Source organism: Bos indicus x Bos taurus, chromosome 13 (genome assembly GCF_003369695.1).
Source record: "Bos indicus x Bos taurus breed Angus x Brahman F1 hybrid chromosome 13, Bos_hybrid_MaternalHap_v2.0, whole genome shotgun sequence".
NCBI classification, from domain to species: domain Eukaryota; kingdom Metazoa; phylum Chordata; class Mammalia; order Artiodactyla; family Bovidae; genus Bos; species Bos indicus x Bos taurus.
Window position 1 is genome coordinate 2,068,567 of NC_040088.1, and position 13,226 is coordinate 2,081,792.

A 13,226-nucleotide genomic window follows, 5' to 3' on the forward strand; every position below is an offset into this window, starting at 1 on the left:
TCCTGCTCTTTCAATTCCTCCCGCCCTCTTCTCCCCTCGCCCACCATGTGCACAAGTTAATCCTGCTTTATTTTTCTTCATAGCATTTATTACTGTCTGACCACACACACAGCGTATATATCTGACAAATATAATCTACATATTTTTCTGCTTATCAGTACAACTTGCCAACCCCAAGCCTCCAATGGACTGTAAACTCCACGAGGGCAGAAAGTTTGTGTGTTTTTTATCACCACTAAATCCCAGGAGCTAAAGCAAGCCTGGTATAATGGTCACTCTAAAATTTTTCTTGAATAAATCGGTGAACAAACGAGCAGGACTGGATACAGAGCTGGCACTCCATAAGTGAATGTAGAAAAAAAAAAGTAGGAAAAAAAATAAGTGAATGTAGAAAAGAAGAAGAAAAGTGGAAGAGTCCAAGTGCCTGAATTCAAGACTTAATATTAAAGCTACAGTAACCAAGACAAGATTTTTATTGATGTAAGAAGAGATTTGTAGGTTAATGGAACATCCAGAGAAATGCCCACAAAAATATGGTCAGTTGATTTATAAAAAGGCATCAACTTAATTTAATGGAGAGGTGATAGGCTTTTTGACGAACAATGCTATTGGATATCCACATGAAAATAACAATGAACCTTGACCTTTCCTCAGAGTATACATGAAAAATTAGTTTAAAATGGACCAAAGAGCTAATGGACCTAAACATGAGAGAGAAATTTATAAAACTTTTAGGAGAAAAGTCTTTACAACCTTCAGTTCAGTTCAGTTCAGTCGCTCAGTCATGTCCGACTCTTTGCGACCCCATGAATCGCAGCACGCCAGGCCTCCCTATCCATCACCAACTCCCGGAGTTTACCCAGACTCACGTCCATCGAGTCGGTGATGCCATCCAGCCATCTCATCTTCTGTCCTCCCCTTCTCCTCTTGCCCCCAATCCCTCCCAGCATCAGAGTCTTTTCCAATCAGTCAACTCTTCGCATGAGGTGGCCAAAGTACTGGAGTTTCAGCTTTAGCATCCTTCCTTCCAAAGAAATCCCAGGGCTGATCTCCTTCAGAATGGACTGGTTGGATCTCCTTGCAGTCCAAGGGACTCTCAAGAGTCTTCTCCAACACCACAGTTCAAAAGCATCAATTCTTCGGTGCTCAGCCTTCTTCACAGTCCAACTCTCACATCCATACATGATCACAGGAAAAACCATAGCCTTGACTAGACGAACCTTTGTTGCCAAAGTAATGTCTCTGCTTTTGAATATGCTATGTAGATTGGTCATAACTTTCCTTCCAAGGAGTAAGCGTCTTTTAATTTGGCAAATATTCCTTGAGGTACAAAATCTTTCATATAAAAGAAAAAAATTGATAAATTAATCATCATAAAAATTAAAAACTTGATCTTCAAAAGACCCTATTCAGTTCAGTTCAGTCACTCAGTCGTGTCCTACTCTTTGTGACCCCATGAACCACAGCACGCCAGGCCTCCCTGTCCATCACCAACTCCCAGAGTCCACCCAAACCCATGTCCATTGAGTCAGTGATGCCATCCAGCCATTTCATCCTCTGTCGTCCCCTTCTCCTGCCCTCAATCTTTCCCAGAATCAGGGTCTTTTCCAATGAGTCAGCTCTCTGCATCAGGTAGCCAAAGTATTGGAGTTTCAGCTTCAGCATCATTCCTTCCAAAGAAATCCCAGGGCTGATCTCCTTCAGAATGGACTGGTTGGATCTCCTTGCAGTCCAAGGGACTCTCAAGAGTCTTCTCCAACACCACAGTTCAAAAGCATCAATTCTTTGGCACTCAGCTTTCTTTATAGTCCAACTCTCACATCCATATATGACCACCGGAAAAACCACAGCCTTGACCAGTCGGACCTTTGTTGGCAAAGTAATGTCTCTGCTTTTGAATATGCTGTCTAGGTTGGTCATAACTTTCCTTCCAAGGAGTAAGCGTCTTTTAATTTCATGGCTGCAATCACCATCCACAGTGATTTTGGAGCCCAGAAAAATAAAGTCTGACACTGTTTCCACTGTTTCCCCATCTATCTGCCATGAAGTGATGGCACCAGATGCCATGATCTTCGTTTTCTGAATGTTGAGCTTTAAGCCAACTTTTTCACTCTCCTCTTTCACTTTCATAAACAGGCTCTTAAGTTCTTCTTCACTTTCTGCCATAAGGGTGGTATCATCTGCATATCTGAGGTTATTGATATTTTTCCCAGCAATCTCGATTCCAGCTTGTGCTTCCTCCAGCCCAGTGTTTCTCATGATGTACTCTGCATATAAGTTAAATAAGCAGGGTGACAATATACAGCCTTGACGAACTCCTTTTCCTGTTTGGAACCAGTGTGTTGTTCCATGTCCAGTTCTAACTGTTGCTTCCTGACCTGCATACAGGTTTGTCAAGAGGCAGGTTAGGTGGTGTGGTATGCCCATCTCTTTCAGAATTTTCCACAGTTTATTGTGATGCACACAAAGGCTTTGGCATAAAGCAGAAAAAGACCCTTTAAGAAAATGAAAAACAAGCCACACGTGGGGAAAATATTTGCAAAACATATATCTGAGGAAAGACTTGAATCTAGAACACATAAAGAATGCCTGTATTCTAGATATAGGAGTAGTAAGAAGACATTTTTTCCCCAATGGGAAAAATGTTTAAGCAGACGCTTCACCAAAGAAGGAATAACAACATCAAAGAAACACATGTACAGATACTAAGCATCATTCGTCATTGGGAAATACACATTGAAACCACAATGCACATTACCACACACCTGCTATAATGGTTAAAAGTTAAAGATTGATAATCCAGTGGCCGGCAAAGATGCAGAGCAGTTGGACATTCCCTACAGGGCCGATAGGAATGCAAAATGGTGCGGCCACATCGTCTAATGGTTTACTGATTCTTTAAAGTGAAACGTACTCTTAGCTTGGGACCAAAAGTTAAAGATTGATAATCCAGTGGCCGGCAAAGATGCAGAGCAGTTGGACGTTCCCTACAGGGCCGATAGGAATGCAAAATGGTGCGGCCACATCGTCTAATGGTTTACTGATTCTTTAAAGTGAAACGTACTCTTAGCTTGGGACCCAGCAATCCCACTCCAAGGTGTTACCAAGGAGAAATAAAATCATGCGTCTATACAAAAACGTGTGCTCAATCTTTCATAGCCGTTCTCTTTATAATAGCCCCGAAGTGGAAATAACCCAGTGTCCATTTACTGATGAGTGAATAAACAAATCGTCGTACCTCCCTATAATGGAATATTACACAGCAGAGTAAGGGGAGGGATTACTAATACACTCAAGAACAAGGGTGAATCTCAAAAACGTGTTCAGTGAAAGTATGTAATTCGTTTATGTGAAATTCTAGGGCAGGCAAAGCTTTGGAAACAGAAAGCAGATCAGTGCTGGCTAAAGGCTGTAGTGGTGATTGGAGGGTCGTATGTCTTGGTCAGAATTCAAATCAATGATTAACACAGGTGCATTGCATTCTGTGTATGATGCCCCAGTAAAACACAAGCATGCTGGATGAAGAAAGCAACGTATTACTATCAAGTGTGATATTTCTTCACTTTCCACCTCCAGAAAGTGCCAGCCTCAGCAGCCACTGCTTGTCTGCGTCCACATTCTTGTGGAGCTGCTGGGTCACCATAACCTCCTCTGGTGTTGCCAGAGGACAGATAATAACGATGACTAATGTTCCCGTGGTGAGCCAGGCGCTGAGGCTGGCCTCCTCATCCATAAAATGGGATCGTTGCAGTGCCTGCCCCATCGGCTTGTTTGGAGGAAGGTGAGAGGAAGTCATCGTATTAAGTATGACTTGGTTGATGCTCAGCAAATATTAGCAAGCACCATACAAATTATAGGCTGGGCACATATTAATATTAATGTGCCCGGTCCTGGACTTAAGCTCTTTGGAGACATGATTCCATTTCACCCTCACAGGGCAGGGCTTCTTCTGAGTTTCCTCTTACAGATCAGACGGAAGATCAGAGCAGAGAGGGGATAAAAGTTTACACAGCTGATAAGTGATCAGAGTTGGGATTCAAATCCAGACCTGCCTGACGGCACGCTCAGAAGTGCTGCAGGAATCCAGTTCTGATCATCGCTGCTCTCCTTCTCTTCTTTAGCTTCTGTTCTTGACTCACCAAGGAGTCCTGTATCATTAGATCCTCCAATGACCCCTCTGGCCACTGAGTCCTCTGCCCACCTCTGTGGCACATCCTTTCTTAGTGTCTTGCTAAAAGAACATCAAATTAGCTGGGAAGCAGTGGTCATTCAAAGAGCCTTCCCGGACCTCTCTCCATGTCCTTTCACTGCTGTGTTTCGTCATCGCATTTACCCTCTCAGTATAGTGTCAGTTTTGCATAGTATCTTTTTTGCAGGCTGTCAACACACACACACACACACACACACACACACACACACACACTTCCTGATCCTTATCACCCACCCCGCTGGCAAAGGCTGAATCTGTGTGGAATGTTGTTTTTTTTTTTTTCTCCTGCCCCTAGTACTTAGATTCTTCACAAGAAACTGGTGTAATCATAAAACTTTAGAAGGAACTTGTAAGGCCCTCATCCAGTGCTTTTTCATAGATGGGGAAATCCAGAGAGGTTAAATGACTTCCCCAAGACCACACAGCTGGTTGGAACAAAGCCACAGAGCAAGCGTTGGGTTCCTCTGGGCTCCCATCGAGTGGCGGTTCTGCTGCTCCTCCCTGCTCTCACCTCCAGGCCTAAGAAGGCAAGAGGCACAAGACACAACTGAGTCATTCTTAATCTCAGTTTTTAAAATTATTTTAATAATTTGAAAACTATGAGAGTGAGATGGAGGGCTGGAGCGAGGTGTCTAAGGGACATTTGAACACCACCACCTGTGCCCCATCCAGAGACCATGCTGGCTGTAGTTCATTCTGAGATATGGTGTCTTACAAACCCTGCAATGCTGTACACAACGCAACGTCACTGTGGTGGACAGTAATTAGTGTGTTTGTTACTAATACTAATACATAATTAGTATTCAAGTTCTTATTTCATTCACTGTAGACATTGAAAATATTCCCTAATTTTTGGTGGCCTTTGTCAGTTCTTCATTTTTATTTCTTGAGATGCTGGAAGTCTCATCAAACAGGCACAGGCTGGGCCTCTCCCAGACTCTCTGTGGTCCCAAGTCCCATACCTCTTTAGTGTCCACATTCTTCAAGATAGATTCCCATCAAACTCACTCCTGGGGGGCACACAGCTCTCTGGAAGGCTTCAAAAGACAGACAGTCTTCTCAGGCACAAGCTCTAACAGGAGGTGATGGTTATGCAACTGGCTTACACAATTTCCCTTTTGCATCTCTAGACATCTCAGCCTCGTCCCTGGTTGTGCGCTGTGGATGACTTGGCGTGAAGCATTATCTTTACAAGAAAAACAAGGCCTGTTCCCCTGGTGACGAAACCAGCACTCCCTCAGTGGGCAGCTGTGGGAAGTGGGTGCCGGTTATGCTCAGGCCTCGAGATTACAAGGCAACATCCCACATGTCAGAGCATTACGTAGAGGCCCACTGGGGATAGATATTTGGGAGTGTGTGTGTGTCATAAACTCAAAATCTGGGTGAAGAGCCAGCCCAAAGTGGCAGAAAGAATGATTAGCCAACCAGTGACTCAAAGGGTGAGTGTGTATTTCTGGGATGAAAACTGATTGTTTAAGAAATTCTTTGTAGTCATCACAGATATCAGTGTTTGACAGCACTGACTGGTCCCAACTTACGCCAAAAATGACTGTCAGTAGCAGTCAGAATACCATTCCGTTTCCCCTTGAACAAACTATGGCTGAAGCAGCCCAATTTCTTAGAATGAAAGTCTGTCCTTAGCACTTAATTCTTGTGGATTTCCTCTGTTGCAGAATTTGGTTACTAACCAAGATAAGCATTTACCTCTCCATTTGGAGTTCAGATCAGATGGAGGAGGGTGTAATAGCAAGACCACTGCAGCCGCAAGCAACAGCAGCATCTGTCAATCTGCTTTAGGAATAAAAAGGAATTCATTGTTGTCGTCACTGACACATCCAGATTGACTTCTGACTTCGGGCACAGCTGGGTCCAGGCATCCGGTGTAGTCAGCAGGCGCACGCCATTCTGCATTTCTCGGCTCTCTTTTCCTCTATGTTGTTGTCATCTTCAGGTAGACTCCTTCCATTGGACTGGACAGTGGTCATCTCTAGCTTCAGGCCTAAACGATCCTCATGGCTGGCGAGTCCAAAGTAAACACATGTGAACACACACCTGTCCTAAGACCTCTAACAAAAGTCCCAGGTGCGAATCTGACTGACCACATGCTTGAGGCACATACACAATCCAGAACGCATGCTTTCTTAGCTGGCCATTCCATGCATATCCAGTTGTTTAGCACTACAAACCAGGAAAAAAAATGTGAGTGTTAGCTGCTCAGTAGTGTCCAACTCTTTATGACCCCATGGACTGTAGCCCACCAGGCTCCTCTGTTCATGGGATTCTCCAGGCTAGAGTACCGGAGTGGGTAGCCATTCCCTTCTCCAGGGGATCTTCCCCACCCAGAGAGCGAACCCAGGTCTCCTGCACTGCAGGCAGATTCTTTATGACTGAGTCACCAGGGAAGCCCTTTTTAAAGCAGACTGACAAGTCAGTTCTTTTCTAGGTCTCCTTAGACATTCATGTAAGGTTACTCTGGAGTAGAGAGGTGACTATGTCTTTGAACACCAGATGCACTATAGTTGGCTTATCTCTAGGAGCCACCGTCTAAGAAAACACTATGAATCTGTAGACCGTGTTTATACCCCAAGGAGCCAGGGGGCTCTCCCTTCCTCTGGGAAGAACAGGCATGTCCTCCCAGCGCAAGTTCCCTTGAGCTGGAACCACCATCTCCAGCATCACACACACTGTCATTTGCTCCCCCTGTGACTATCCCTGGCCAAGCTGGGGTCAGAATGATGCAACGCCTCTACATTGAGGAGAAGACTGTGAGAGAAGTAAGAGAGGGGAAAAGGCTTGAGTGAACTCTGAATTTCTATCTGCCACTCTGCTCCAGGAGAAGGCAATGGCACCCCACTCCAGTACTCTTGCCTGGAAAATCCCATGGAGCCTGCTGGGCTGCAGTCCATGGGGTCACTAGGAGTCAGACACGACTGAGTGACTTCACTTTCACTTTTCACTTTCATGCATTGGAGAAGGAAATGGCAACCCACTCCAGTGTTCTTGCCTGGAGAAACCCAGCGACAGAGGAGCCTGGTGGGCTGCCATCTATGGGGTCGCACAGAGTCGGACATGACTGACAAGACTTAGCAGCAGCAGCAACAACTCTGCTCCATGCCAGCAACACAGAGCCTCCTTTTGTGGGTAAAACCAATCCTTGCCCTGAGCACTTGGTTCCTGAAGCTGGAGGCCAGGGGATCCTGCTGGCAGTCCTGAGTCCAGGGAGCCAACAGGTCCAGCACTAGGCCAGGAAAAAGAGTCAAAATGACGTTTCTACTCTGCCTCCTTCCTTTAGAAGGAAACTGTCCCTGACGTGGGTGCTTCATCTTAATAAGTCATATGCAGTAGACTTCAGGCCTTGAGAAAATCTTAGCACTGGCTAACTTGACCAGCAATAACAGAATTTCTTGGAGCCCCCAAAAAACTTTGATGTATGAATTCCCACTTTCATTCCTGCACCCCCCCCTCCTCTTAGCCTTTAATACATTTTTGTAAATGATGATAAAATTTTTTAAAAAACAGAGAGTGAAGCCCTCCTGGAGATCCTGCCCAGTCCTTTTTTTTTTTTTTTTTTTTTTAAGTTTACAGTAGTCAGAATCACAGTTGAGGGTTAGGATATTCATCCAAACCAAATCTAAGCTCTTTTCATCCTAGGTCAGACCCAGGCTGAACCCCCGCCCTTGTTCTAATTATGAACTTTCTGACCCAGCTCCAGACATAGGATTAAAGCTGCTTTGGAGTCTGAACTCTGCTCCACTCGAACAATCTGGGCATTTCCTTCTCTCATTTCCTCAGAATCTGCTTGGGAGTGTCCGGGAGAAGGTTGTCACAAACAAACTTGTCCTAAAAATAATCAAATAAATGGAGAGCAGGTCCATTTCCGGAATTTGAATTTTTGTATGCTAGGAAAGAAACCCAAGGGGATAAGGAGCAGAGAGAAGTCAGGTGAATCCAATATTACCAGGTCCACCTACTTCTAGTTCTCTCCTCTGGGACTCGTTGCTCCTAACAATGGCCCTTTTTAACTGCAAACACAGAAGGACTAACCTTTTTCTAGCCTGCCAGTGAGAACCATCAGCATATATTGGTAAGTAGTTCCGTACTAAGTTCACTTGGAAAGGATACCATCTCAAGCCTGGACAAAGCTCATATTGTCATGGTCCAGTTCCAGTTATTTTAGGCAAAGAAGGGGAATTTCCACTCCTCCCTCTAATCAGCCATGAGCACTCTGCCCTGAGTAACCACTTCCTTAGAATCTGTCAGAGTCCAAGTCATTTAACAGGAAGAGAAAATCCCCTGATACTATGCACAGAATTCCTAGCTCGGCCAGTCACTATAAGAACGTATCCGTGAGCTCATGCAGGAGCAAAGATGTGACCTCATTCAGTGGAAGGAATGCAAGAGAGCTGATTCTAAAAGAAAGGTCTGAGATGGGGCAAAACACGCCATTTAATGTCAATGTTGATGATGACCATGACTCTCACCATGGCAGACTCGCCCTGTGCCAGGCACTGGTTCATCTGTACCGTTCTCGTACTGGTCTGACCTGCGAGTCTACAGTGTTTAAGGCTGTTTTTAAAGAGTCAGTTAACGAATATTAGGTGGTGAGAGGTATGACAAAAATCCAAAGTAATATGCAAATGACAATGGAGAAACGGTGAACTGGACAACACCACTTCTCAAAATGAAAACAAAACAGAACATACCACCACCATGAAGAAAGTAAAAAAGAAAAAAAATTTACCATACATTCAACTTTCCTTAAAGGGAGCCAGACACTTGATGTTTGTAAAATATCTTACGAGCATTAACTCTAATACTCACAAAAACCCTATGAATTAAGAAATATTTTTTATCCCCAATTTACAGATGAGGAAACTGAGGCTTAGGAACACCAAGCGACCGGCTCACGGTGGCCTGGCCCCAGGGACCAGGCTAGGACCCACTAGACCCCAGAAGCCCGGGCAGATGCTAACGGTGGTGTCATCGGCGCTTGTGCCACGCTCAGGATTAGGTCGTCGGGGTGATGCCAGTCACTCCTCTGGGCAAAGGAAATGCCACGAGTCACTGGGAAAGAAGCCACTTCCTGTCCCTGCAGAACGAAAACAGCCCCGTCAAGGTCCTCGCCATCCCTGGGTCCAGCCTCTAAGCTAAATGACTTATCCTTGAACTGACAGATGACGAGTTAGTCACCTCGGCTCTGCGCCTCTCCCTGTTCCTGTAAGCAGCCTAGTCTCGTGGGTGGTTAGGGCACAACCTCAGAGCATCGCCAGGCACGGTGTACAAGGCTGGAGCTGTCGCCTCCCAGCTCCCAACAGGCAGAGCACCTGCCCAGCCGCTGTGTTGCTCATGGCAGCTTCAGCTGCTCCTCCTTGGAGCTGCCATCAGCGCGAAAGGTGCTAGCTCACCTGGGGGACTGTCCCCCCACCATGGGACCGCTCACAGCCAGTAACCAACTGAGCAGCTCAGGGTGTGAAGGGACAGCCCCTCTGCCTCCAGGTGACACTGTGGTGCCATGGGTGGCTCCGAGGTTCCAGCGGGATAGGGAGGAAGGTGGACCGCAGCTAAGACAACCTCGGCTTAAACCCCTCCCTGTCCTGTCCGGCTGCCCTGCCCCACCTCGCCCGGCTAAATCCCGGGCATCCAAATCTACCTCCCTACTTCTGCTTCTAGAGACCCACTATGTGCCAAAGCAGCAGGTCCTTGAACTTGAGGAGAAAGAAACTGGAGGAAACTGGAGTTACATAAACCCACACACAATGAGATAAGGATTGTAACAACACCTGCCTTCCTTTTTACCGCCTTTCTTCTATTACAGTACTTACATGTGCCGAGTCCTACGCTGAACGCTACTCAGGCATGGTTCTATTTGATTCAGAGAGCAGACTCACATGGTGGGCACTCCAGTACTCCTCTTTCAGAGTCAAGAAAAGTGATGTTCAGAAGGGTTAATTAACTGGTCTGGGGTCACACAGCCAGCTCAGACCTCTCAGACTCTCCCAGGCTTCCTGGGCTCTGTTTATATAAATAAAGTTTTATTGAAACACAGCCATGCACATTATTTACATATTGTCTGTGACTGCCTCCAACCTACCAAGGCAGAGTTCAGCAGTTGACACAGACCAACACGCCCCAGAATATTTACAATCGGTCTCTTTGTGGAAAATTTGCCAACCCTTACTCTACATGATGTCGGTGTTGTTGGTTAGCCTCAGATACAATGTGAATTCCCTTCCCTTCAAATCAAGGTCCCCCCTACAGTGTGGTTTAGAGCAGACACTTTCTCACCCCAGGGCAGGGAGAAGCTGACCCACTCTATTAAGTTCTCATGCAACACTCACTGAAGAACAAAATCACATCATCTGTTTGGCTTGCATTTCTCCTCCTGTTTCACCTACTAACTCTTGGGAAGGAATTCTATCATTTCCTCCATAGATTAAGCCTGCAGACACCCACAAGGAAGTTTCCTCTTGAGATCTCACTCTGGAATTCTCACTGTTCAAATATATCCCATACCTTTTGAACCACTCCCAGCTCCCCAAGAAGGTCCTCTTCTAGCCTTTTAGTTACTGAATTTCAATTCTTGGAAATGGTGATCACCTCCTTCCAGGGTTTTCTGCCACACAGCTCTCAGACTCTGAGCTCTTTCCATCTTTTCCCAGAAGTCAGTCGCTTCTTAATTATGTTGTGCTGCCCAGTCTTTGAACTGTAACCAACTGGCCCACATGCTGGGATGATCAAAATACAACCAGTGCCCGGAACTGACTGAGAGGAAACAAACCTAATTCACTCAGGTTCAAATGGGAAGTTGCACTTGAACCCAGCATACTGCTTCCCTCTCTCTGAAGGCCTTTTCCAGTCACCAGAATTTTCTAGTTTTGCTGTTGGGAGCTTGAATTAGCTTTGTTATTTAACACCTAAGACTTCTAACATTTTTTACTTAAAATTTTTTTTTAATTTAGAGTATGATTGCTTTCCACTGTTGTGTTGGTTTCTGCTGTACAACAGTGTGAGTCAGCTCTGTGGACACGTCTGTCCCCTCCTCTCGAGCCTCCCTCCCACCCCCCACCCCACCCCTCTAGGTCGACGCGGAGCGCTGAGCTGAGCTCCCTGTGCTGCACAGCCGCCTTCTGCTAGCGTCTGTGTCACACACGTGGTGTATATGTCGATGCTAGTCTCTCGGTCTGTGCCCCCGCCCCGTGTCCACAAATGCCTATGCCTGCATCTCTATTCCCGCCCTGCAAATAGGCTCATCAATACCATTTTTCTAGATGCCATATGCATGCACTAATGCACAATATTTGTTTTTCTCGTCCTGAGTTAGTTCACTCTGTAAGCTCCTATGCAAAGTAAATTGTGGGACAAGCTTTCTACAAAGCAATTTCATCATGTACATCAGGGATATTTTAAGTTTATACCCTTCAACTCAATCACCTCCCTTCTAGAATCCATCCCAAGCCTCAGAATCTAATGAAATAATCACAGATGACACCAATGACGTAGACGTAGAGATACTTATCATGGTGCTATTTTAAATAATAGGAACAATGAAAACACCAATTTTAATATAAAGGAATGGCCAAAAAAATCAATTTCACATCTTTGTGAAGGAACATTTTACAGGCATGAAGATCATATGTTTAAAGAAGTTTTGATAATATTGTAACATGTTCATGAAATAGTAAGTTAAAAACGATACACTGAGGACTTCCCTGGAAGCCCAGCAGCTAAAACTCCGCACTATTACTACAGAGGATGAAGGTTTGATCCCTGGCCAGGGAGCTAAGATCCTACAAGTGGCCCAGAGTGGCCAAAAAACAAAAACCCTATGTATTGTAGAGGGGCTTCCCTGGTGTCTTAGCAGTAAAGAACCTGCCTGCCAAGGCAGCAGATGCAGGTTCCATCCTTGGGCTGAGAAGATCCCCAGGAGAAGCAAATGCCCACCCACTCCAGCATTCTTGCCTGGGAAATCCCATGGACAGAGGAGCCTGGCGGGCTGCAGTCCAGTGTCTCAAAGAGTCAGACCAACTTACCAATTAAACAACAACAGCATATAGTGAAGAATACCAAATCTGTAAAACACGTACACTCGTCTGGGCCGTATGTATATACTTTGCAAACACACAGTAAACAGAGGAGTGTTTTTGCTGTTTTGTTTGTCGTGTAGGCCCAGAACCTAGATGAGGCCTCTCAGGCACGGCACCTCCGACACTCGGGCTGGCCCGTCCTCTGTCGCGGGGCCACCTGTGCATTGGAGGGTGGCCAGTAGATGAGGCCTCTCAGGCGCGGCACCTCTGACACTCGGGCTGGCCCGTCCTCTGTCGCGGGGCCACCCTGTGCGTGGTGGGGTCAGTAGCACCTTGGCCTCTACCCTCTAGGGGTCAGTGTTGCCCCTCCACCCACGCAGCTGCAATAACCAACAAGCCTCCAAATGCTGTCGAATGTCCTTTGCAGACAAAAATCAGCCCCGGTGGAGAACCACTGGACATATCAAGTAACACTGACAGGACTTCCCTGATGGCGCAGGGGATAAGACTCCGCCGGCCAGTGCAGGGAACATGAGTTCGATCCTGGTTCGGCAAGAGTCCACATGCCACGGAGCAACGAAGCCCATGCACCACAGTTACTGAGCTCAGCCCTGGAGCTGGAGAGCCACAGCTACTGGGCCCATGCACCGCACCTGCTGAAGCTCACACACCGCGAGCCTGTGCTCCGCAACGAGAGAAGCCACGCAGTGAAAAGGCCACGCAAGGAGACCAAGCATAGCCCCTGCTCGCTGCAGCTAGAGACCGCCTGAGCAAAGCGGTGAAGACCTGGTGCAGTTGAAATAAAGAAGTAAAAATTATATAAAAATAATAATAATGCTGTTTAATAATTGGATGAATTAGAAAAGATGCGTAGAAATGTCAGTAGTGACCTCTTATCAATATGATTATTTCATTTTAATCCATCATTATGTTTTCCCAAATTTTCCACCATACCAGGTCCTACTCATAACCCCTCAATCACAATTCCAAAA